The following is a 27862-nucleotide window of genomic DNA, read 5'->3' as shown; positions in this document are numbered from 1 at the left end:
CTTAGAAGCCTTTTTCTAAAGAAAAGAATTAAAATCGATAGGTGTTTAATTTCTCATGGGAAATGCTTTTAATACTACAGGGTCAGCTCAGAGGATTAGGTCAGTCAAATACAAAAGAATATAAACTCCTGGAATCAAAGTTGAAAAAGCCCTATCAATAAAATTGTTCATTAGGTTCCCTGAGTCTAAATTATAAAGTGGAACAGGATCCTCAGAACTGAGAATAGAAGTAAGTTCTTAAAAGCAAAACTCTGGTGCTTAAGAAAGGATGATTTTAACAGAACATTCAGTTCTCTAATTCTTGACAAGTGTGGCTCATTTTTACTTGCTTTAGATGGATGCCTTAGAGGTTACAAATGATTTTACTCTGCAGAGAATTTTCAGAATACATGTGGACCCCATTATACTATGATCCTCCTCCCCATTCCATTAAAATAAAAGAAGAAAAGAATAACTAAAACCTTAACAGTGATACACAGAAAGGTATGCTTAATTTTGAATCATTTTTGTTAAAGCCTATCACAACTACCTGGTCAGCCCCACATGGCAGGTAGCTTGTTCAACTGTTTGTTTTTCCTCAGCAAGGCAACTTTATATGAATGTCATTAATATTCTAGAACAGGCACATTAGTAAGCAATCCTAAATCTCAATTTGCAAATCTTAGTCTGTATTAGATTTCCAAAGGACACAGTGCAATTTACAAGAACTGTTTAGTGCTGGATCACTAACTCTTTAAAATAAATGTAGATATTTGGGGCACCTGGGTGGCTCAGTTGGTTAGGTATCTGACTCTTGATTTCAGCTCCAGTCATGAACTCACAGTGATGTGATCCAGCCCAGCAAGCGGCTCCACGCTCGGCGTGGGGCCTGCTTAAGATTCACTCTCTTCCTCTCCCTCTTCCCATGTTCTGCTCTCTCGCTCTCAAAAAAAGAAAATAGAGAGATATCTATAGATATCTATCTATATATATTCCCATATATAGTAATGTAAATATATATGTACATATAAAATCAATTTTCAAAGAAAATTTTAAAAGTCACATCTTTTGAATGTGAATTTAACTTAAAAATCATTCCGTTATTTTAAAAGCTCTGTCTGAAAATTATTCCATATTAATAAGTTATCTTATGCCAGAAATGGATTTTCTAATCTTGCTTTGAACCTTACTTCTGTTAAGCTTTACACCTTCATAATCCCTTCTTTTCAATTCTACTTGTTTTGGCAGGACTTTAGGAGCTTATGACATCAAAATAAAATAGCCCACAGAATTGAATGAAACTGAAAAAAAATTTTTCAGCCTTTTAAAGGTAGATAATACTACAGCACAGGAAGATCATTCAATACAATTATCCTAAAGAGGAATAGTTTACCACCTTTGGAAATTAGTGTGAGATGCAATACTTTAAAAAATCTAATCTAAATAAAAATCTTCCATTTTTTTAAACAAAAGATTTTAAAACACTGTACACAAATCTTCTGTATACAAATGTAGTGTATACTAATCATTTCAAGAGCTTGGCAAACATACCCCTAAGGGCGTCCTAGCCTTTCTGTGGTTTTACGGCTCCAGCCTCCTTTTGTCTCATAACATGGTGCTGCACAGGCTCCCTTGATTATCCTGCAGGCCCACTTCACTACTGTTGAAGGGAGTCATCCGTTAGAAAATGACAGCACTCAGTAGGTGAAGTGCAGCTTGACATAGGCTAGGTGGGAATAAATATTAAGGTCTTGCTCTCCAGCAATTTAGGAAAGGTCCAGAGTAGGGTCAAGGAATAGATGAGTCTCCCTAGAATCCAACTTGATGATGGGATGGGTATTCTATGGTGTTGAGGATGAGAAGGTTCATAGAGTAAAGAGAAAAGAAACAAAGTACCAGTGAAGGGAGAGACAATTATGCAAGTTTAGATTCAGAGCATAATTCATCCAATTAATGTAAAAGAAGTAGTTAAAACAGAATTTCTAAGGTCTTGATTTGCTGTCGATTTGTTGTCAAGGTTTTTACATGATTCAAACATTTTGGACCATTCTAGATGGAAAATGTTAGTTTTTGTTAAACCTGCTGTGATGTGTTTTAGTGGGTAGACACAGTTTTCTGCATGCTCATGTTAAAGATCTACCTTGTTTAAAACAGAAAAAAAAAAAATGAACAAGAGAGGGGTAAAAAAAATCAATCTGATCAACGCTGAACAAAAAGTATAACAGTAACAAAAATTCCTACCAGATCATTTTTTTTCCCTCTCAGAAAGGAGTTATTTATTTGCATTACCTTTTAAACTAGAATAGCTATCATGATTCTCAGCCAAATATGTTGCTCTTTTTTTTTTTTTAACCTCTTCTCACTGCTATTGTCAAAACTGGCTGTAATCTCATGCAGATGAGATATTGATCTGTTGCCGATGTTCACTGAGCAGCCAAAGGGGAATCACATTACCAGCTACAAACTCCATCAATCATAGTCTCCTTAATAACCGCACTTAAACGATCTCTCTTGGCATTAAGTTATATTGCATCCATGGCTGGCATCCAGGCTTCAAAAAGATAAAGGTTCATTTTGAAGGGTAGGTTTAAGGCCACTATAGATGATTTAAATAAAAGGTCTTGGGTTTTGGTCAGAACAATAGGGCTTATTAAATTAATTGACTTAATTTAATCCAATTAATTTAGATCAAGTCTATGGAAATAGAGCAAATTGTTCTTGTATTTGTTTATGAATACAGGATTACATCCTTAGCACACAAATTAAATGCACAGAAGTGAAGCTTGAAAGTACACAATGATACATGAAGGCATGCATTTGGATTGAGTCTTGTTTATTAAATGTATCTTCTTTTATCTTCCTTTCTCCCTCCCCTACATGTACATATTTGAAAAGTTACTATAATGTGAAAACAGAGGAGAAAAAAAAGTTGGCAGAAAAAGAAGGGAGTAATAAAGTAATAATGATAACTAAAAATAAACTATCATTATTACTGTTGGGGGAATTAATGAACTGTTGTTTCAAGTCCATGCTTCTGTTATAGTGTCAACTCAGCTGTTCTACTTTACTATTGGCAGTCATGCGAGAAAATCAGATGGAGGCTGTAGCAAGCATAAAAAAGAACACCTCCTTCTCCTGCACATTTTCTCTGGCTCTCTCATGGTCTAAAATGCCATCAATTTGGAAACAAGCCCAGGAGGAACAACTATTCTTTCTGCCCCATCCCACCCATGCACCCAGCTAGCTTTTTTACTGCATTTGTTTCCTCCCAGAATATTTAGATTCAGTGCAAGTCCCTATTCTCAAACTTCAGTGGATGTAAGACTTCTTTGGATAGTTGATTAAAATATAGAGTCTTAGGTTTCCCTCCGCTCTGATTCAGAAGGTGTTAGTGAGAATAGGGCATTTGTAGCAAGTTCCAAAAACAATGTGAGCAGTTTGGGTCAAGAATAGGATTTGAGATGTTAGTGTGATTTGATTTAAATCCAGAAACTGTTAAGTCTTGATTACTTTAGCAGCCATCGGGAAGGAAAAGTTATTTGATTTTCTCCATGTAAAATTTTATGTGATAATAATTGTAACAATAAAAACTAACACTGGAAACAATAAAAACTATGAATCAATGAATAAAAATGGAAGAAATTGCTGATTCCAAGCTAAACAATAACACTTTTTATGTATAGGTGTCAGTGGTGGGTGCTGGTGGTGTATGTATCTAGCCAAGTCAAATGATGAACAAAGCAGAATTTTGTTTATCAAACAAATCACCCTTCTTACAAAACACACATACACAAATATTTATATATTTTTGAAACAAGCACAACAGATAATCGAATACAAATTAAAACTGGGTGTCCCAAATTGCATTCCACAGAACACCAATCCACAAAAACTCTAATGATTAAAGTTCTTGTGTTCGAATTAGTGTGGGAAACTTTGCCTTCTATCCCCCTATGCATGTTAGCATATTGGAGGCCAATAAATATTTATTTAATACAGATTTCCTAACCTTATTTATCTTATATTAAATGTCACAAGAAAGTATTGCTCTGGGAAAAAGTTAAGACCTGTTTTTCTAACTTATACTGCTGGTTACTCATTTTGAAACTTTGGTTTAAAAATTGCATCTTTAGGAGAAAAAACAGACATGTTTCCACGTGTACAACAGTGTTACACTTAAATTTAAGAATTAGTAGAGCATGTACTATTAAATTATATAAATGGGTATATCAAATATCATTTATATGATAGAAAAAACATTTCTAGGATTGTTATTCATTGTCACATTAATATACAAAAAGGCTAATATTAAGTGTTCAAAATATTAGATAAAACCATAAAGAAGGGTAAAGGGTATGTGTTTTCCCTCTTACATTTGCTAGCTACACAATTCATTACAGAAAATCAGAAGAGAAAAATATAAGAAGGATTTATAAATATTTGCTCTATCCAGGCTTTTTATGCAACCACCTCCAACATTGCTATAATGTGTTCTAGCATATTTGGTCACACTTGTCCCTCCATATAGATGACAAAGGGCAACTTAATGTGCTTTTTCTGTAGTTGGCTCTATTACAGCTTATATGCAGTGTGTATGTATACATAAATCTGTGTGTGTTTGTGTGTACATGTTTACTCTCCTATATCTAACCTTAAAAGCACATGATGTGTAAAATCCAAATCTCTGAAAGTTGAATTCTACTTGCTGGCACCATTTTCCACATCAAAAACCCCTCCTGCATCTCTGAATCCTACTAATCCTTCAAAGACATTATCAATTCTATTCCATTTTGTGAAGCTTTCCTCAAGAATTCTACATTGATCCCTGGCCTCCATCCAATTTTGCTAGCCACATTGGGCCTTGATTACATTGAGTGTAATTTACATTGAGTGTAATTTTTGTTTAAATGTGGACTTACAATAAGAATATTCATTTTTAAGGGCATAATACTGGATCTTTTCCTTAAGGTACTTCATATTTACTTTGTTACATAAAGTGGATTTACTATATGGCCATCGTAGAATTCAGCACTATGCATTTAGTATGTGCAAATCAAATTGAAATATGTGAAGTGTAATAAACTTCACAGCCTAGTATTTACTATAGCCTGGTGTTTAAGAGCATACATTCTGAAATCAGACTTTGCATGTCGAGACCACATTTTGTAGTTGCATGATCTCAGGTCAGTTACTTAAATTTTCTGTGCTTTTATTTCTCATCTCGAAAATCAGATATTAATTGTATAGAGAATATATAAACTAATACAAGCAAAACACTTAGAAAAATTACTACCATATGTTATGGACCTAATAAATGTTAGTTCTTGTTGTAGGTTAGACTTATGGGGAAATAGATTCTACAGGAGAGACTCAGTGATGATGCACTTTCAACCATGGCCTCAACTAAGGAACTCTGTAGGGAGCTCTGAAGCTGGGATGGTCTTCAAATTTTTTAAATATTTTATTTGAGAGAGAGAGAGAGAAAGCGGAGGAGAGCATCGGGTGGGGGGGTGGGAGGGAGAGAATCTTAAGCTGGTTCCATGCTCAGCAAGGAGCCTGAAACAGGGCTCAAACCCACAAACCGAGAGATCAGACCCTAGCGTAAGTCAAGAGTGGGACTTTAGTGACTGAGCCATCTAGGTACCCTGCTGGGCTGGCCTTCAGAGATATTCTGCAATGCAGCTAGGGGACTGTGCCTTTATACTCCTGCATCAACTAGTTAAAGTCAGGCTGCCCCGAGAGTGTCCTTGGATTAGGCAACTCTTTCTTGCCTAGGATGGAGCGTGGCAGGGTGGCCACCCAATGAATTCGCAAGAGCTGGATAAGTAAGTCCTTCAGCCCTGAAGAGGATTCTGGCTGGGGCCTGGTGGTATATCGCAAAGCATTCACTTCACCTCCTATTGTTACTGTTGTTGCTGTTTAGAGAAAAATAAATCATGTGGTAACCAGCTTTCTAAATGTAAATTCTACAAACAGTTTAGAGGCAACTATAAATAGTGAGAACGCAAAGGAGTTCCGAATTCTCCTTCCCCATTTTTATACTCCTTCCCTTGAGTACTGATTTGCTTCCTATGCTCCTTTACAAATGTCATGGGTGTATAAGAAATCAGATACATTTTACTCTTGACTATAGTTTCAGCATGTTTATTCAGCAGGGAGCTTATGTTTTAGGTATCATTCAGAATCATTTTCCAGTGATCATAAAAATTACATTTTTGGGAACCATATCTGAGGAATCTGTATTTTTTTTTTCACATGAAGACATGGCCATAATTTCTATAATGAAGATAACACTGTCACTGCAAATGAGTTTAGGTTTTGTAAAGTCCAAATATATTCAGGAGGCTTATTAGTAAAAATTTACTAATTAATTCTAAAAGTGAAATAATTGAAAATGCTCAATCACTCCCTAGCTTGTGATCTTGAGAAAGTTATTTCTATTTATGCATTTGTTTCTTCATCTGTAAAATGGGGACAACATCCAGTTTACCATTCTCACAGGGTTTAAAAGAGGCTTATGATGTCTGTAAAGAACTTGGCACATTTTATCCTATAGACATTGTAAATGGCAAAGGATAGCTGGCTTGGTATTTTACATGTTGACACAGAACTTTAATAAAATTTTAACCCATGGAGCTTTGTGTACTCTTTCTGTTAGAAATGATACTGACAATCAATTATGTTGTGTAAACATTTTTCATTCTTAGAATCTGCCTACAAGAATAGGGGATGTAAGGATAAAAGTTTTGTGTGATAGGAATTGAGCTCTGATTTTATACTTATCTTTCTCATTTAAATATTATATAGGGTTGAAATACTGAGGTATAGCCAATGAAGTCCACTATATTATAAATACAAATAAATATAAGTGTCTGTTGCATAGTCAAAGGCATTACTATCAGATGCATAATTATATGCAATCTAATAAAATAAGTATATAAATAAGTTATATAAGCAAATTATATAAGGAAATTAAAACAAGTCTATTGTCACATTTTGAAATAGATGAATGATATATAATTATGTTGTTTAAATACAAATGTATTTTGTGGCAAAGGGAATTCTATAGAATAATAGACCATTTAATCCAGCCTTCTCCCGAAGTGAACTCCAAGTTTCATCTCTCATGAAACCAGCAAATCAAAAAACCTCTTATTCTATAAACTCAAAACCATTTTGAACTCTATAAAATTGAATAACTCATTCTACTTTTTTTCTCTTTTAATTTGCATACCTACACAATAGTCCCTTTCTTATTCAATGCATTGATTTGGTATAATGAAGTTGCCCAGTCATCATTATTTACATTTTGTATTTCAAATATCTTCATGTCATATAACAGAAATAGCCAGGTATTGTTTGAATTCGCTTTTCCCCATTTCCTTTGCTGGTGAACATTTTAAGTAACATTTTCTACAACCGTTGTGCAGCAGGAAGCTTAATAGAGATGCTGTTTCCATAACAACAAATAGGATTTGAGCAAAAACACAATGCTCAGTGGTTACTGTTCCTCACAGCAGGTAAAAGCAGTTATTCAAAATTACAAGCAGCATGACATTGAAAAAAATAAATTAAAGCAAGAGGTGCTAAGAGTTCTCTTCCATATTTAGTAAATGTTTAACTCATAAATGCTTGAGGGGGCAGCTATAGGATCCCACTCTATGCAGTATTTCTTCTCATACCATGACCTAAAATGAAGAGTAGGCATGTACATATATTTTTCAGATATTAAGAGTTCTGTGAGTCAAGGAGACACCAACAATGACAAGTTAAATATTTTCTAAATTGACTAACTTCTTATATTAAGTAACTACTTATGTATAATTTCTAATTCTTATAGTTAAAAAAATATTTACCCATTTCCAAAATTGTCCTTTATTTATAAAATGTTGTTATTCTAGTTTAATGCATTTAACACTAAATATGTATTTAATAAATGGAAAAAAATCCTGAAGTTCCAAGATGTTGTAGAGTAAGATAGGCAACATAATCTGACCTAAAAGACTACAGGTGTTTTCATAGATTACTTCAAAAGTCTCTTCTCAACCCATGATTCCGTATCTTAATTCCTATGGTTGTTCATTTTTTTTTTGAAGCAAGTGATATTAATTGGTTGTTCATTTTTTTAAATGAAAACTATTTTGAACATTTATAGATGCATTTACCTAGATAGGAAAAAAAAAAAAGTCTTGGTCTTTTAAATTTAGAGGAGTATTAGAATAAAATTAAAATACAATTTAAGGTGCAGTAGAGTAGAAATAATTAGAATAGAATTTTTTTCACAGTATCCACAAAATGTATGGGGAAGAACTTTAGGTGTAGCAAACTGAAATACAATTTCAATAAAAAACCTCTCTGTTTATCATTCCTGAAGAGCAGGGATTCAGCCCTATGACTAATTTCCAGAAATCAAATTTATTATTCATCAGTGTGTCATTCCATTTACAGACAGCCCTAATTGGCAGTTCTTTCTCACTCTAAATAAAGTAGCTAACAAAGAAACTATAATCTTCCTCCTCATATTATCTATTCACTAGTTAAAAATGGATAGCCCATGCTTTATCTCCTGTTCTGTTTAGTTATGGGAGCTTCAAGGTAGCAACTATCCATATGCAAGTGGCTGTGTAATTCATGAAGTGATCCACACATACTGTTCAGTATCGCCTCCTTCCTCCTGATGTCTACAATATTTATTTTTGAGCCTCGAGTATGATTTGTATTAAAATTTGAAGGGTCATATTTGTTATTTCTCCTCTTCACTAGCTAATTTCCTTTAAAGTATGGATTGGGATCTTTTCATCTTCGTATTTCTAGAGCACCCCTCACATCTTGCTTATAGAAAGCATTCAATGCAGTTGAAAGCAATGAGCAAAAGATGATGACGAGTAATGATCAGAAATTAAGGTGAACAGACAAATGGCTGAACTCTAATTCCACTGTGGTAGGCAGAATTCTAATATGGTCCCTGTGATTTCTATCTTCTGGCATCCACACTTTTGCATAATCTCCTTTCTTCTAATACAGGCAGAATCTGTGCCTTACTTCTAACCAATAGAAAATGGCAAAGGTGAAGGGATTTTGTAGATAATTAAATTTGAGCTAATCAAAAGGGAGATTATCCTGGATCAGCTTAGTCTAATCAGTAGAGTTCCTTAAAAGAGGATCCAGGCATTCTCTGAAGGAAGAGACAAACAGCAGCAGAGATGCTCTCCTGCTGGCCTTGAAGAAGCAAACAGCTATGATGTGAACTAACTGTGGAGAAAGCCCCATTGAAGAACACTGCAGGGAGCCTCTGGAGCTGGGGGCTTCAGTCCTATAGCCACAAGGAACTGAATTTTCCAAAAAAATGTGTGAGCTTGAGTGAGGACTCTGCACTTCAGAAAGGACAAAATCTTGATTGTAGCCTTGTGGGACCCTGGGCAAAGGCCCAACTAAGTCAAACCCAGAATGCTGACGATGGAAACAGTGAGTCAAAAACGTGTGTTGTTTCAACTGCTGAGTTTGTGGTAACTTATTATGCAGCAAGAGAAAATTAATATAGGCACTGAGGAAGTCCTCATCATGCTGTAGGATTGATCTAGTTATACAGTCAGAAATTTTATGCCAGCAACTAGGTAGAGGCACATAAGCCTGACTCTAACATAGCTTTCTATCTAATTCTATTTCTAGAAAATACCTTTCTACCCTCCTTTTTCTACTTGCTATCATACATTTAAATCAAAATGTATTTGTTAAATAGAAACCATATGTGTCAAAATGTGCTGGATTTGTGGATAGTCAAAATGTGTTTAAAGGAGAAACAACTCCTCTTTAGCACTTAAGTTAATGAAATATTATTCACTATTGTAAGGGGGTATAATTATCCAAAGAATGGCATCCAACCTGAGAATTCCCCCATAATTAAGAAGACTCAGACCAATTGAATCATTGTAGCAGGTATGGTATCCAAGACTTCATTCCAGTCAATTATACTTTTTTGGAGAAATGAGAACTTTATTTTCATATCTCTAATCAGAAGACACCTTTTATGTAGCCTGTAGCTGTGTGACCCTGAGAAATGATGCTATCAACAATACTTTTTGATAAGCTAGAGTTTTGTAGCAATCAGCTTAGTAGAATTTGAAAATGAGGCTTAAATGAAAGTTAGATACAAATTAAAGGGAAAAATCAATCATTGTCCATTTGAATACATACTGCTAAAAATCTGCTTTTTAAAGAATGTATTTGAAGTGTCTAATTTTACTCTTTTTTCAAGTGTGGACAAGGTTATTCACCAATTTATTCACAGATGGATTATTCATAAAGTGTTGAGAGAAAAAGTTGGGGCACATTGCCACAGCTGATGTAAGTTCACAGAATCAAAATAAAGAGGAAAATTCTCAAATTAGAAGCTAATCAATGACAACAATTTTGATTGATCATTTCTACCATTTACTCATGGCAATGATACACATACTTTTCCCCAATACTAGAACAATGTGGGATCCAATGGCTTTCATCACAGATAAATCTCTGTGCCTTGTTTAAGAAGCAGACTACTGTACATTCAAACAATATAACAGTGTGCATAGCCCTGAAAACAAGCTCAGTATGGAGGTTTCATAATTGCACCCGAGCAGATAATTAGGCAATTAGAGCTATTAAAAGTTGACAAAGCACTAAGCCTGCATGAATTATACTCCTGATTTCTAGAAGAAGCAAGGGAAAATAAGAAGACCTCCAGTGAATCTGTTCCATAGTCCCCTGAGGAAGAAAAGTAGTGTCCATAGGGCAAAAGGTGGGAGATTTAACTTCTCTATCTCATCCCCAGGATTCAAGAAGGATCAGGAGAGAATCTGCTGGAGTCCTGGAAATCTCGTATCATTTGCACAGAATATATTGAACACATTAATAAGGTGAAATTAACTTTGCAAAATATGTAATTAGGTAAAAACATGAGATGAAAATAAAACAATAGGACTAATGATTTAATTTCTGAAAAGCAGCTGATACCTTGGCTCACATCAAACATGCATCTGAAGCAAGCTAAGAGGCATAGCAAGGAAAACAAGTTATTAAGAAGATTTCATTTTAAATGTGTGGGAAACACAACCGATTAAATTGAATTTTGCATGTGAATAATACAAAGTAGGAAGAGGGGCAAACCTAGTAGCCCTTGGCTCCTTGATTTACTTGTTAAATTCACAATGATTATATATGACTTAAAATTATTGCAGTTTCCCATATTGACAAATGTAATTGCTGAGACTGATGAAAGAGAATATTGGGACGCTGCTTTGGATTCTGTTGGAAAGTACTTAGGAGTTGACAGATGGTGCATACGTTCGGAGGTTGAGAAGGGTAAGAAGGTAATGAGACTAGGGACCAAAAACAATTACAGTGTCTTAAGCCTCAAATGCAGCATAATTGCATCTGTAGAGTAGGCAAAACAATTGGGTTTAATGTATTCATAATGTTTGTCAGAAGTGCAAGAAACAAAACCTGGAGGTGTAGATAGAGTCTGAAAGCGTAAGTGAAACAACTACAGAACACTCTCCTCATTCAGTCACTAGAAAATTGAGGCAACAAATATTTAATGATGTGAAATGAATGAAAGTGTGTCACTGATGACTTTGTAGACTTGACATTAACAAACATGAACACATATTGAGCAAATGGAAGTAGAAATCACTAACTATTGAACTCTATTGGAACATGACTATAGAAGATAATGAAATTGAAATAATAATACTAAAGGTTTGGCTGACGTGATTAAGAATAAATTTGACATGGATGTGGATGAAGGTCACTTTTAAAGGACTATAAAGGAAGCATGAGATTTGTTGATTGATACTGAAAAACTATCGAAAGGATATAGTAAGCTCTAAAAACAATATTTGGGGACAATATTAACAGTGAGGAAATTATAATTGGAGGATAGTGACATAATCTGATTTTGACCTATCACATTTCTTCTGTTGGGAAGTAATTTATAGTAAAACAATCATTTATCTCTAAGCTCGTTGAGAATGGAGAAAACATCTACTCCACCTTTGCATCACCACAAGTACTCATTAAACGGCACAGCAGGGGCAACTAGGTGACTCAGTTGAGTGTCCAAATCCTGAATTAGGTTCAGGTCATGATTCCAGGGCTGTGGGATCGAGCCCTGTGTCAGGCTCTGCACTGAGCGTGGAGCCTGATTAAGATTCTCTCTCTCTCTCTCTCTCTCTCTCTCTCTCTCTCTCACTCTCTCACCATGTTCCTTTCCCTGGCTCACACTTGTTCCTTCTAAAATAAACAAACAAATAAATAAATAAATAAATAAATAAATAAATAAATAAATATAAATAAATAAATGGCATGACATATATCATTCAATACATGTAGAACAAAATTAATTTTTAAAATTAAATAAATTTCATATGAAAAAATAAGTTAAATTAATATAAAACTCAGATTATATGAAGGAATTTTTACAAAGTGAAAATATTCTTTAATTTAATTTTGCCAGAGCAAAACTACTTTGATAATTTCATATACAGGTTTTTTGTTTTTTTTTTCTCTAGGATCATGTTAATAGCCTTCTTTATAATTTATCTTATTTCATTAACATTAAGTCACAACATCCTTGAATATCAACATATAAAGTTTTCAACTTATTTTTATTGACTGGCTTGTATTCAATTGCATGTCACCTGTCACCCCTTTCTGATCTACATTTTCTCAACCCAGCAGTCAGCTCCAGTAATCCCATAAAAAAGGGCAGGTCACATTTGTCTTCTGAACAAAACTCTCCATTTGTTCTTCATTTAACCCAGAGTAAAAGCCAAGATACAGTGTCACAAAAGGTCCAGTGTAATCTTGGTGAAGCACACTCCCTCAGATCTGTTGCCTGGAACACTTTGCCCTGTGGTATTTACATGATTAATTTCATTTCCTTCAGGTCTTTTCTCAAATTCCTCCGTATTTAAAAGGTCTATCTGACCAGCAAGATTGTTCTTACCCAGTTCTACTTATTTTCATGTGTTACTTCTTTGCATGGTATAGTTTTATTATTTTTTTTTCTTGTCCATCCTTCACAAGAATATAAGCTCTTCAAGGGCAGATAATGTCTCTTTTGCTTACTGCCATGTCTTTGCACATGAAGTGCAAGTGAAAGAATCAACAAATGAATGGGACAGTAAGTTGGGAGCAGCTCATCCAGTTCATTGGGTACCTTGTAAAGAATTTGTACAGCTAGTTACTTGCACATATTGGAGAGGTTTATATATATATATATATATATATATATATATATATATATATATATATATTTTTTTTTTTTTTTTTTTTTTTAAATAGATAATAACATGGCCATTCATTCATTCATCCAACAAATATTTATTGAGTGCTAATCATGTGCCAAACCACTTGTTTGGCACCAGGCACGTCAAAAGGAAAAGGACTGGCATGGTCCTTGCTAAGACTAAAAACTTTCACTTTCATGAAGGAGAATTCAACTGTCGTTTTAGAAAGAGCACATGTGGCATTGGAGCACATCTTGGGAATCTAGGGGACTTTTTATTTTTTTTTCTTAATGTTTATTTTTGAGAGAAAGGGTGGGGGGAGAGAGAGGGAGGGAGAGAAAGACAGAATGTGAGCAGGGGAGGGGCAGAAAGAGAGGGAGACACAGAATCCAAAGCAGGCTCCAGGCTCTGAACTGTCAGCACAGAGCCCAACATGGGGCTCAAACTCACAAACCTTAAGATCATGACCTGAGCCGAAGTTGGATGCTTAACCGACTAAGCCACTGAAGCACCCCTGGGGACTTGTGGGACAACAACTCCAGAACATTTTGTAAGGAGAGTCTGGGTTAGGACAATAGCAACAAGTAAGACGGAAAAGGAGAATCAGAAGAGTCTTTCTTCAACTTAACACCAGTTACTAACTAAAGGTACTTACTGTGAGTAAATGAGCTCATTATCTTGAATATGCCATAATGAAGAGTGTAGGGAATAATACTGATTCAGGCCTCTGACACTTTAATTCAAGAGTAGTTAATAAAATTTTCAGTAGCTTGTAGATTCCCTAAACTCTAGTTGTAAATATATTAAACAGACTCATACTCTACTAGTCTTATATGTCATTGTCTAAGGAAAAAGGCAGATCACGCTTCTGAGCAGCTCTGGGAAGACGGTGGAATGGTGATGCTTATTAGCAGGATGTCTTGCCTAAAGCCTGTGTTGACCTAATTGTGGAACACGATAACGAAACTTTGGACTATTCATCCCAAAGGTCAGCCTCTCATGCATGTATGGGTTCTTAATCTCCCCATCTGCATTTCCCCCTGTACCCTTATGTTTCTGTAATATGTAATTTACAATCATCATACACAACCCTTTATATCCCCATTCTTCTGGTTCTAATAAAGTGAGATTCTAGCCTAAATAATCTTATCCTGTTGCCTATTTACTTATTCCTCCACATTATGGAGTACTTGAATAGGGGTTGAATTTAATTTCTGAATTGAATATGTTTAATATATATATTATAAGACAGTAAGTGTGGGAGACTCAGGCCCTCACTTCCCTCTCTCCACACTGGACAACTGATGTTTACACCAATGGTGGGTAAGTATGTGCTAATACTCAACTTAAATCCTCAGGTTGGCTGTGTTAAGGCCTAGATCCAGGAGCTAGAAAGAACCAGTTAGAACAGTTGGTTCTCCTCCTAATCTATTCTTCAATATTGACTTTATCAGTAAAGACAAGGTGAATTAAAAAAAAAAATCTGCCTAATTTCTATGTTTTACAAATGGAAAAGAATTCATGACCAATGCCCTCCCCCTAGTCAATAACTTATTTACTGAAGGTTTCAAACTTTAACACTAGCCGTCCTAATAAACAGGATGCCCTAGCCCTTCTGAACTAGGGTAGAAGTTATGTACAGGCTGTAGTAAAGGAGGTGATGGACGTCTCCCACCTTTCATAGACATTTTATTCATGCCAGCTCGCATTCTTTCTCCTACCACATAAAGGGCTTCCTGCACTCTCCCTGCCTCACTCTTCCAATACATACTCCACACGACATGGGTGGTCAGTTTTATAACAATACTGTACTGGATTAGAATTTAAGTGTCTACAACTAGGTAGTGGCAGAACTTGTAAGGAGGCCGATGAGCCCACATTGGTTTTATAAATGGATATTTTAGACAAATTTATCAAAGTTCCAAGGGGAATAGAAATCCTAATGGTACTGAAGTTACATAATTATTTTTGAGATGATTGAATGAATAAAAGAAATGAGACTTCCCTTTTGGCCTCAGTGGGGAATATAAGAGAAGGGAGGAAAAAATATTAATGGGGTCCTCATCTCTGTAAGGCACTGTATTTAGCATTTCATATAATTTTGAAAATGTAATCTATACTATGTATGTCATGAGAATTTAGTCCATTAATTTATTTAATCTTAACCTCATTCCAAATGAGATGGCTTTTTAGTAATGAAGTGACTTTTTACTAATGCATGCTATAAGACAGGAAAAAAAAAATACATTAAGATAAAAGAGAAGATAAAATAAATGATTTAGGGGCGCCTGAGTGGCTCAGTTGGTTGAGCATGTGACCTCGTCTCAGGTCATGATCTCGCGGTTTGAGTTCAATTCTCGCGTCAGGCTCTGTGCTGACAGCTTGTAGCCTGGAGCCTGCTTTAGATTCTGTGTCTCCTTCTCTCTCCGCCCCTCCCCCACTTGTGCTCTATGTCTCTATGTCTCTCAAATATAAATAAATATAATCTTTTTTAATAAATGATTTAAATAGGGAAATATTTTGGGCATGGTTAGTGCTAAATAATGTATAAGACTATGCAGACTATTGTAAGGTTGGGTTGAAAATTTGGCTACGAGCTGCTGAACCATCACACCAAAGTATGGTATAGGTTTAATTATATTACTTGGTTTCCATTTAAAAAGGAAAAAAAAAAGTTGAAAAGAAACATCACAGCTTTTCCTGGCACTGAGAAAAGAAAAAAAAAATCCCCGTGGATCCTATTAAGATGAGGAGGCATTTTTTGTTTTATTCCTAGTATATAGTAGAAGAAACTGCAAGTCACATATTATAATGAATTTGTGAAGGTAACTGAAAGTTTGATATTATGCTTTTATCCACTTTGATTTGAAACTATACAATTTCCTACTACATCATGTATTTGGTTGAATTCACTGATCAGGCAGGAAGTAAAACTAACTAAACAACTGTATTTCACAGCTAAGTGTACTCTTCAAGCCACTGCTGAAACCAACAGTATCAACAAATGATTCCATGCTGCTCACATTTCTATTGAACACTAGTCTCATTCATCTAGTATACCTTAAAATAAAAAATACATATATCAACTAACAAAAGAAAGCCAAATGTATTAAAAATATAAGCAACCAAGAGGCACACATCTTGCCAGAAACTGAGAAATCAAAAAAAAAAAAAAAAAGGAAAGAAAAAGAAAGTGCTATCATTAAAAATAATAAAAGATGTCTTTCTTCAAATTTAGAGGGAAGCAAAATTATTTTTATTGAAGAAAAAATATTTTTCATAAATATATTATGACAAAATTAACTGTAGAGATATATGTATGTTCAGCTTCAATCCTAGTATTACCAGGTAATCAAAGGAGTCTGGCTCCAAAACGGGGATGATGAATACATTGGAAAACCTGCTGAGGAGTGTAAAAGATAGATGTATGTAAAGCCCAGCAGTTTAGCAATGACTAAGTTTAGCAATGATGGATCTCTGGAAGTATTACAAGGTAGTAATAAACAAAAAGGGGAAGGAATGATTTCTCAAATCTAATGACACACTAGAGGAACTTATGTATTGAATGACAAAAAATAAATAAATAAATTTCACTTTAACTTATTTTTAAAACACCCTTTTGAGGTAGATTTTGAATGACCAACTAGTAGAAACTTATAAGGAAGCAAAGAATTATTTTTAAAAAATACCAAGTTTTTGAATTGATATTCAGAATTTGTTAATCATTGTGAAAACATGAAGGAAAATGTATGTTATTGTGATTACTGTTCAGAATGGTAAATTTTAACTTTGGCAGGTAAAGATTTTAAACCAAAGAAACAGAAGGTATGTTTCTAGGAAAATGGAGAAAAAATATGTATTCTTTCAGGAGAAAAAAAATTATAGACAGCAAAATTTTAAAGTGTGTCAACATCAATTCATTTAATATGAGAATGACTTGGTTACAATACGGCTAAAGCATGTTCTCTTTTCTGTAATCATTAGTTTTGAGACCACTGAGATTGTTCATCATGTGCCTTCCGTTAAACTATAGTTCTTTTATAGTTCATTAGTCACCCCATGAAAGGGAAGAAGAAAGAAGAGTATGATCTTGCAGAAGTAACACCCTAGTTTCAGTATTTTCTTAAAAATAATCTGCTTCAATTATTATTTCCTTGGACAGAGGAAAAGATCCAGGCAAAGTGAGGCAATATAAAGTAGTTGTATGCAGTCAAAGTGAAAAGATGAACAAAACGGTGACAGGAAGACAAATTCCAATTGCTGCAGAAGAACAAAATGCTTGACTTTCTGGAAAGGCAGAAAAGGAAACCCTCAATTAAATTAAAAACCCTCACCTTTATAATCGTGAGAGCTTTATCCTTTTATTAAACAAACACAAGCAAGGTATTTTACCTCCTTTCCCAGTAATGGTTCTGGTTTCCTGATTTTCAGGGCTTTAAGTGTCAGGTTGTGGTTTTGTGATGCAAAATTACTGTAATTCCAGTTCCTTTTATTATCTAACACTGTGAATTATAAAGTTTCTATTAAATAATTATTAACTAGAGCATTTAAAATAGATAGGCTAAGAATAAGAGGGGAAATATCCATTTTCTTTATTTCCTTATGGTTTATAAAATGGGGTCCTGATGACTTTTATTTTTAGTAATACCAATATAAATAATTTATATGCTATTGACATCTTACAGTTACAGTTTAGTTATTTTTTATTTTCTTGGTATATAAGCTTTAGTCCAGAAGACGGTTTATGTGACACGCAATTCATGCACAATACAATTGAAGTTGAAGCGATCATCTAACGGTAATTGATGAGCTTATGGCAAACACTTCAAAAAATATTAAAAGTGTCAGTTTTTTTTCAGATATTCTAAATAATTGCTAATAAACATATTTAAGGTTCTTGTTTACTCCCTTGGATTAACTTTTATTTTAAATGTAATCTGTATGGACTGCCTCAGTTACCCTCATTCCATAAGTACAACAGCAACAGGGCATCAGCTCTTATTAGCAGAGTGGTACAACTGCTGTCTGCAAAGTCACACATTACTTCTGAATCACCAACTCCAGTGGTCTCATCATCCTTTAGTGTACTTATTCATGTATTTTTACACCAAATATTGCAAGGTATTTAAAATATGCCAGGCACACTGTAACTAAATTTTTAATTTAACTTTAAATAGCCATATGTGGACAGTGACTAATGTACCAGAGATCACAGGTCTATATGATCTCCTCACCACAACTGTACCCTCTTCCAGTCCCTGGTGGAAATAAATACCAACCTCTGAAAAACATTTGACCATCTTTCTTTGCTAATAAATGCCACATGCAAAAAAATATTGCTAAATGCAAAAAAATTTTTTTTCACTTTTTCAAGAATATTTAACTTGTAAAGATCTATGCTACAGGGGCGCCTGGGTGGCTCAGTCGGTTGGGTGTCAAACTTCGGCTCAGGTCATGATTCACGTTCCATGGGTTCGAGGCCCATGTCAGGCTCTGTGCTGACAGCTCGGAGCCTGGAGCCTGTATCGGATTCTGTGTCTCCCTCTCTCTCTGCCCCTCCCCTGCTCGTGCTCTGTCTCTCTTGCTCTTAAAAACAAATAAACATAGAAATAAAAATAAAAATCTATGCTACAAAAATCGTCAGAAATATCTGATGAGAATTTGAGCATTTGTATGTTGTCTGCAATGTACCTTTTAATATAAAAATGTGTTAAAAATTAAATGTCTTACTATATGTCTGGTCCATCCCTATTCAAGCTGATTTAAGCAGATTTTAAACTTGGTAATTCTGAAAATAACAGGAATATACTGTTAGTCAATTTTATATCCTGCTTTATGTACACATATATTCAAAAGACCAAGTGAAAACATTAAAGGCAATCATTTCTTCTTACTTTACTATATTCCACTTTCTATTAATTTTTATAATCAGGAAAAGGGTAAATTATATTTCATATACTCTTCTCCATATATCTGTGATACAGATTTTGGGAGTTTGAAAATTCTCAATGAATGGCAGCTATATCTATGCTCAAGAAAAAAAGGCATCAAGAAATCAATATATTGCCTTTATTAATGATAAAGGTTAACCTGGAGGGTATGTCATAATGTGCGATCTAAATGGATCTCTTAGTTTCCACAGGAACAATCCACCGAAGGAAAATTTTAGTCTGCCATGCAGAAAATCTTATGACTTTATACATGATAAGTCTGAAAAGGAAAAAGACTAAAATTCCCAACTAAGGTTCCAATCATGGCACAGAGACCAAAAGGTATTGCCCTCCAGGTAACTCTATTTCCACAGAAAGGACCATGTTATTGGAAATGTTAGAAAAAAATGACCACTATGCAACATGTAGATATAACTCCATCCTAACATATTCTACCTCTTTCATCTATGTCATTAATTTTAATGATTAAACCTATTTGCTCTCTGAATGCTACATATTGCCTAGTTAGGGTCAAATGTGTAAAAATTGTAGTATGAATCGCAGTAACCCAGAAGTTAGCAACAACCCTGAATAAGCATACTCCCCGGGCATCTCTGAGGCAGCTGCCTCTAAACAACATGGAGCAAAGTTCTAAAACATGTGCTTCCTGCGGATATCCCATCACGAGACAAGAGAAGAGGAGACTGATCCATATGTACCCTTTATCTCCTTTATGTTTAGCTATCAGGTAATTTATTTATACTGCATGGGGATGAGTAAATAAACTCCAGCTTTACTGAAATCTGAGGAATTATTTCTTTCAACAATATATAACATTTTGTTTTTATTTTTGTTTTTGTTTTGTTTTTGTTTTTGTTTTTAAAGCAAACTCTACAACCAATGTGGGGCTTGAACTCACAACCCTGAGATCAAGAATTGCATGCTGTACTGACTGAGCCATCCAGGTACCCCATCATAGACTTATTTTTAAAATGAGATAATTCATATTTGACAATCTTCTAGGGGAAAATTGAGATAAAGTAGAAGAAAAGGTGAAAACAGAATCACAAGACCTGGTTTGGTCCAGGTCCAACACCAAGATGTTGGGCATTGTGCTAGTGATTTTGGCTCTCAGAACCACAGTTTCTTAGTCAGTAAAATAAAAGATTTAAATTCCAGGGAACTTCTGAGTATCTTTATAACCTTTACGTCTCTACTTATATTCCCAAACATAGGATGAACTTCTCAACGATAAGAAGAATATTGCAGAATATTCTGTTTGCAACTTCAGATACTAGAATAATTTCCTTTACACATTTGAAGTTCAATGTTTATTATTTTTTCTTGATATTAAATAAGAATAAATTTGGCAAAATCTAAAAAACCAAAAATAACTAGGCAAACTCTCATCAACTCCTCATTTCCTGATTCTGTGATATGCAACTGAAAATAGGAGTTGTATTCTTTGCACATAGAAAGGGAAATAAAACATTCATTTGTCTCATCCTGGACTTATTACTTGGCTTGACCTCAGATGTCTTCTCTACTGACTTTTCTTTAATGATAGGAATGTGGACTGAAATACATTTTGCTTAAATGAATTTAATTTTCATCAAAAGATAAAGATACATAACATTATCTCTCTCCTGAACAACAACAATACACCTTCCAATACCCTACTGCCAAACTGATTTTCCTAATAACAGCAAATATTTATATTATTTAGTGCTTACTCTGTGTCAGAGTTCTAAGCTCATTAAAATATATTATCTCATTTTTCATTTCAAAATTCTTTAGTGGCTCTCTTCAACCTTAAGGAGAAAAAATAATGAAGTTATTTTCTCATGGTATATTTTGCCTTCACATTAAATATGAGTGATATATGTCTGTAAAAGTGAAAATGAGTCCATACTTATTTTTTCAAATCTATTCTATTGTTATACGGATTTTTTTTTTTTGCTTTCTCCTGTTGATTTATCTGCAAAAGAAGGAACCCTGGTTTTCACTACTTCCATCTATGTATTTAATTATAAAATCATAGCATAACAGTATAGTAGTTTCAGCCTTTTTAACATTATATCCATTAGAAGCAACTATCAACTAGAATCCAATACTTATGCATAGTTACTTTTACCATCAGTCATATAGACTCTACTCATCTCCCCCATTACTTAGGTTAGTGCCCTTTCCCAGTGTCTTTTGGTGAGGCTGTTCACTACATTTATAATACAGTTACACTGCTTGGTCACATTCTGCATTCCATGCCAGATCCTCTAGATTCCTAACTGATTTATTTTTAATTTGCATATAATAATTTTGTGAATTTAGCATTCACTCTTTCTGCTCTAAAAAAAATGGGTTTTGAAAATTCATAGTTTCATATATTCCACATTACATTATCATACAGAGTAGTTTTATCAGCCCATAAAATCCTGTACTCGACCTATACAAACCCCCTACCCTGAATTCCTGGCAACCATTGATCCATTTATCATCTGTATATCTATCTCTGCCTTTTACAAAATGTCATATAAATGACCTCATACATACTTTTTCTTCAACTTAACAATATACACTTAAGATTCACCAAAGTCCTTCCATGGCTTAACAGCTCATTTCTTGTTAATGTTGGTAAGTATTCTATGTTACGGTTATAACAGAGTTGTTTATCCATCCACCTGTTGAAGTACATCTTGATTACTTCCAGTTTAAGGGGATTATGAATAAAGCTGCTATAAACAGTTGCACTCAGGTTTACATTTGGACATAAATTTTCAAATCAATACTTAGGAGTACAATTGTGGAATGATACGGTTAAGAAATATGTTTAGTTTTGAGAGGCACCTGGGTGGCTCAGTCGGTTGAGCATCTATCTGACTTCGGCTCAGGTCATGACCTAACAGTGCGTAATTCGAGCCCTGCGTCCGGCTCTGTGCTGATGGCTCAGGGCCTGGAGCCTGCTTCGGATTCTGTGTCTCCCTCTCTCTCTGCCCCTCCCCTGCTCATGCCCTGTCTCTCTCTGTCTCAAAAATAAATAAAAACATTAAAAAAAATCTTTAGGAAATATGTTTAGTTTTGTATGAAAGTACCAAGTTCCTTCCAAATGGCTCTTCTATTTTTGCATTTTCCCATAACAATAAGTGAAAGTCCCTGTTGCTCTGCATCATAACCCAAAGCTGGTATTGTTACCATTTTAGACTTTAACCACACTCATTTATGTGTACTTTTAACTCATTGTTTTAATTGGCATTTTTCCAATAAAAATGCTATCGAGCATCTTTTTTTTACCCTTATTTGCCATCTCTTTATCTTGGGTGAGTTGTCTCTTCAAATATTTGGCCCATTTTAAAATTGGGTTGTTACTTTCTTATTGTTGAATCTTAATATTTCTTCATACATATTGGAAAAAAGTACTTTATCAGATATATGCTTTGCAAATATTTTTCTCTAGTACATGGCTTGTCTTTTATACTCTTAATGCTATCTCTTGTAGACTAATAGTTTTAAATTTTAATAAAAACCAATTTATCAATTGTTCTTTATTACAAAACTGTGTCAAAAACTTATTGCTAAATCCAAGGTCACACAGATTTACTTCAAAAAGCTATATAGTTTTTCATCTTACATTTAAGTCTATGAACCATTTTATGTTAATTTTTTTGCATATGAATGTCCATTTACTTCAGGACTAATTCTTGAAATGCTTTACAGATCATCTGCATGCTACTGAGTTAAAATTGAATTACTGCTATTTTGTAAGTACCAATTATTTATTATTAAAATAGAATTTAGGAAATACTGTAACTTGTTAACACTAAATATGAGCTGGGCGCCTGGGTGGCTCAGTTGGTTAAGTGTCCAAATCTTAGTTTTGGCTCAGGTTATAAACTCGTGGCTTTGTGGGTTTGAACCCCGCATCAGGCTCCACACTGGCAGGGCAGGGCCTGCTTGGGATTCTTTCTCCCCTCTCTCTTTCTCCCTTTCTCTGGCCTCCTGCCACTCACACTATCTGTCTCTCTCAAAATAAGTAAAAAAAATAAATAAACTCTAAAAGAAAATCTGAGCTTCTTTATATCCTATAGGATTATGTTGCAATTAAAAAAAAATGTCTAAGTATTCTCTCTCAATAACAGGTACTAGTTACCTTTCGTTTATAAATATGTTTCTTGTGTAACTCAAAAGTATCACTGACCATTTATTCTTTAATGTACTTTATTATACAGGTTAATTTCAGTATCGAAGCATTCAGGAAGTCATTTTATCATTGCTCACTATGAAATTTTATCAACATTCTTCACTAATCCAAACAATTTTTCTTTGAAATACAACTGAGATCTAATTCCTAACCTTCATGAATCTTTGTTCCCTGCCATTCCCAAATTAGCACTGAATTCCAGCAGTTGACTAGAATTGTGATCAATTGAAGCCATTTATTTTTAATGTAAAATTAATTGTTTGTGGAGTTAATATTAATTGGACTCATTGGTCTCTCATTTAAAAAAAATTAAATAGAGAAAATAAAGCAGCTTGCAAATGATCACACTGAATTGCAGCATAAAGAGCACCACCATTTCTTAATTGACTGAATATTAGTAAAATAACCTGAGAAAATTAGATTAGTTAAGCAGTCCCAGATGTCGTTCCTGGACACTACTCTGTTTTTGACAGATATTGAGATTTTAAAATGTTTGAAAATAAGAAACAAATGAAAAAGAGATTAATTTTTTTTTTCATGAGATACTTTATAACATAATCGGGAGTGACTGGAATCAGTCTTTAGACTTGATAGAGAGTGCCTGTGAATATTTATTTCCAGGATTGATGAATATTTCTGATGCATCTTTTGGAAGAGTCAAAGGTCAAAGTGGGTGTTGAATAACACCCTCTTTGACCAACTTTGACCAAAGCCTCTAGTAAGAGATATCACATGGAAACAATTTCCTACAATGTTACAAGGAGAAAAGAAATCTTTCCCACTAAAGAATTATCTGGAGTTGAGTAAAAATTATGTTACTAGACTGACTGATGAAAGTAAACATGTTAAGTGCTAAGGAAAGACAATATAGAGTTAAAGGGGATGCTTTGCAAGGTTCTTGCAGATTTTCAATAGTTTACTAACACCTTAAGAATTCAATAAATTATACAACTTTGCCTAAAAATAAAATGAAGTGAGTCTTTTGGTTTGTATTGCTTTATTTAAAAACATTTTTAACATTTATTCATTTTTGAGACACAGAGACAGAGCGTGAGTTGGGGAGGGGCAGAGACAGAGAAAGAGACACAGAATCTTCCTGGTTGGCACAGTACCAGACGCCAGGCTTGAACTCAACAAACCGTGAAATCATGACCTGAGCTGAAGTTGGATGCTCAACAAACTGAGCCACCCAGGCACCCCTGATTTTTAAACAAATATATTTTATATTTATAAATTTATTTATAAATAAATTATATATATTTATTTATTTATTATTTTATTTATTTATAATATATTATTTATATATATTTATATATATAATATATATAATATATTATATATAATATAATATTTATTATATATATATATTTATATATATTATTATATATTATATATTATATATATATATATAATATATAAATATAATATATTATTTTATTTATTTATTATATTATTTATTTATTTATAAATAAATTATATATAAACAAATTTATATTTTTAAACAAATATAAATATTTCTATATATAGTGCTTAGCATTACTGATTTATACATGTATATAAAATATATTCATTGGCAGTGTTGCTTTTTGTATAAAACATTATCTCATTTTAGGATTAGAGACACTCATGTTCATTTATTAATTTGCCAACTTTTTTCTAAAAATACTGACTACTTTTTCTTTACTATACTTTGTACTCCAGCCTTGAGTACATAATAGTTGGGGGAAGAAAGGAGATACTTTTTTGTCCCAGTTATTTTGACTATATTGAGGTATAATTGACATATACCATTCTGCAAGTTTAAGGTGTACAACATAATGATTTGATATATATCAAATGATATATATTATAGGGATACACCAACGTAATGATTTCATACACACACACACACACACACACACACACACATCTATTACCTCACATAGTTACAATTTTTTTACGGTGAGGACTTTTTAAATCTACTCTCTTAGCTACTGTCAAATACATAACACAATATTGTTAGCTAAGTATTTGCTTTTATGGTGCTCATAGTCTACACAAGTCTGGTGAGAAAAGAAAAAAAAACAAAACAAAACACTGGTCAATTGTTGGGTAAGCACCTTGTCATTAAATTACAACTTTGGCTTAAAGAATTGTGTATCTTGAACACTCTATGAAAACAGATTTACAAATAATACTACAGCTAGTCATTTGAATCTTATTAAAGCTTGTAAGATGAGAAACAAATTTGCAGAATATTACTAGAGAAATTAGGTGGTAAATGTGTATGGTCCTATGGATGGACAAGAAACATGATGAAAGTGCTTACATTCCAAGTAGAGGGAGGTAGGTACAGAGTGAGGAGTGGTCAGGAATAGATAACTCCTAGCATAATTCATTCAATAATTCTCCATTATCTGTTTTGTTTAGAGCTGTCCCTGCTACCTATGATACAAATATTCAAATCTAAATGTTTTTCTCTACAAAATGATAAGTATGAATTGCATATTACTTTTAACTATTGAAATAAGTTAATTTCTCTTGCCTCCTAATGTTAAAAAAATTATAATTTAGGTTATTAATATAATGAAGTATCCCAAACTGCTAAGTTTCAAGCTCTTAAAATCTTAATCATATACCTTTCATCATTTGACTCATGTGAAGTTCAACATCACATCACAGGGCCCTTAAAAGGATTTGGGTTAGATTCCCATGGCGAATACTTAATAAATGCAGACTAGGGGCAAGTTGGAATTCACAGGGAGGATTAGTAGTAACACACATGTTGGGGGGAGGAGGGCAGGAAGATAGGGGGGTTCAGAGAGGTTGAGTGGTGGGGGAAGAGTAAATATAGTGGTCCTAAGGAACATTTTCTATACTCTGAAGAATATGGAAACAGCATAGGTCATGGAGGGAAGAAAGTAGAAAGACTTTCATGTAATATAATTCCCATAAAGTTAAGATGAAAGGGGCTTGTAATAAGTCTCTTTTTTAAAACATGTGTCTGACTGATATCAGAATGAAACCATCAGTCTTTATACCTAAGAGTATGTGAAATTAAGAGCACTGTGAAAAACAGATGGGCAGCATGAGGACTGTGGTGCTGAGACATACTGAGCTCCAGGGAAGGACTGTACAGTCTTTTCCTGAGTGGACACCTGTGTGATTTTCACATCTGCTTGTTATAAGAATTTAGTGAATGAACACTAAAATTCAGTGAGTAGAGTGTATGAGATATAGAAAAGTAAAATACAAATGTAGGGCATAGAAGGGATACACCAGATGACACCATGGACTTATACTTACAAAATAATAGAATGTTCTACTAGTCACAATATTCATGCAACTAAAGTTTGAAATATGTGAGTGGCTGGGGTGAACCAACTTGGGGCACAGAGACAGATTATAGGAGATCATTGGATGTGCAACCTAATCCAGGCAGGTTTTGGAAGCTGGAGTTCCTCATCTCCCTATGGCATATGTTTGTTCTTGATCTGTGATGAAACAACAAGGATCAGACTTTAAGAACTACAGTTTCCTTGAGGTTGGGAAGTCCAGAGGTGGATGGAACTGTAACATTATGGAATCCTGGGGTTCAAAACGCTCTGTAAATTACTTCCTCCCTCCGCTCTTATTGTGATTCTCTCTCACTATAACACTAACATACATAATATATGCAGCATAATTTCAAATATAATGGGACAATCAAGCAAATTAGTATTTGTCTCCACATAAATAAAGGGAAAAAATGCCTCAGCTTTTATCTACAGCAAGAGAAAATGCTTTCATTTGTTGAATATCTAACACCAATGTATATAATTTAGACCAAGATTTTTTTCAGCTTCTCTTGGTCACTATCTTAGTTGATACTAAATTGGGAAGCCAAATGAATGGCATAATTATTACCACAAAATCACTTTAATGTATCATTTATCTATAAGATATACACTGATGCATTACCAGTGTAAAGACTGTGTTGGTTATATTGAATGAGTTCCTAATTTTATCTATAGTTTTCCTAAAGTAACTATTACATTTATTTATTTCCACTAAAGACAGAAAGAAAATATTTTGAACAAGTAAAATGGTTTTGAAGATACCTGAACATATCTTTGAAAACTAAAATATTTTTAGTTTTATCATTCCTTTAAAATAATTCTTCTTTATTATTATTATTGTTATTATTATTATTATTATTATTATGCTTTATTATGGATGGCTCTGATTCTCTGAACAAAACTTTTCTGTAAAATAAATGATTTGATAAGGTTTCTTCAATTATCATTTTCAGGTTTACTTTTTAAAGTAGTTGAACTACATTCTTCACTTAGTAATTGACTTACGAACTGATTTAACTTTTATGAGTGCTAAGTAAAATTTTGTTTTCAACCTGACTATAACCAAAGTGTACACGTCTTTTGAGTTTTATGAAATTTGAACATTTTCCATTTTCCCCTTTAATTAAAATCTTATTTCACTGCTCTATTTTCCCTATTTTTCTCTGAGTAGTT

The sequence above is a fragment of the Panthera leo genome, chromosome A1 (genome assembly GCF_018350215.1).
Source record: "Panthera leo isolate Ple1 chromosome A1, P.leo_Ple1_pat1.1, whole genome shotgun sequence".
NCBI classification, from domain to species: domain Eukaryota; kingdom Metazoa; phylum Chordata; class Mammalia; order Carnivora; family Felidae; genus Panthera; species Panthera leo.
The sequence above is the reverse complement of the archived record's forward strand: the minus strand, read 5'-3'. Positions refer to the sequence as shown.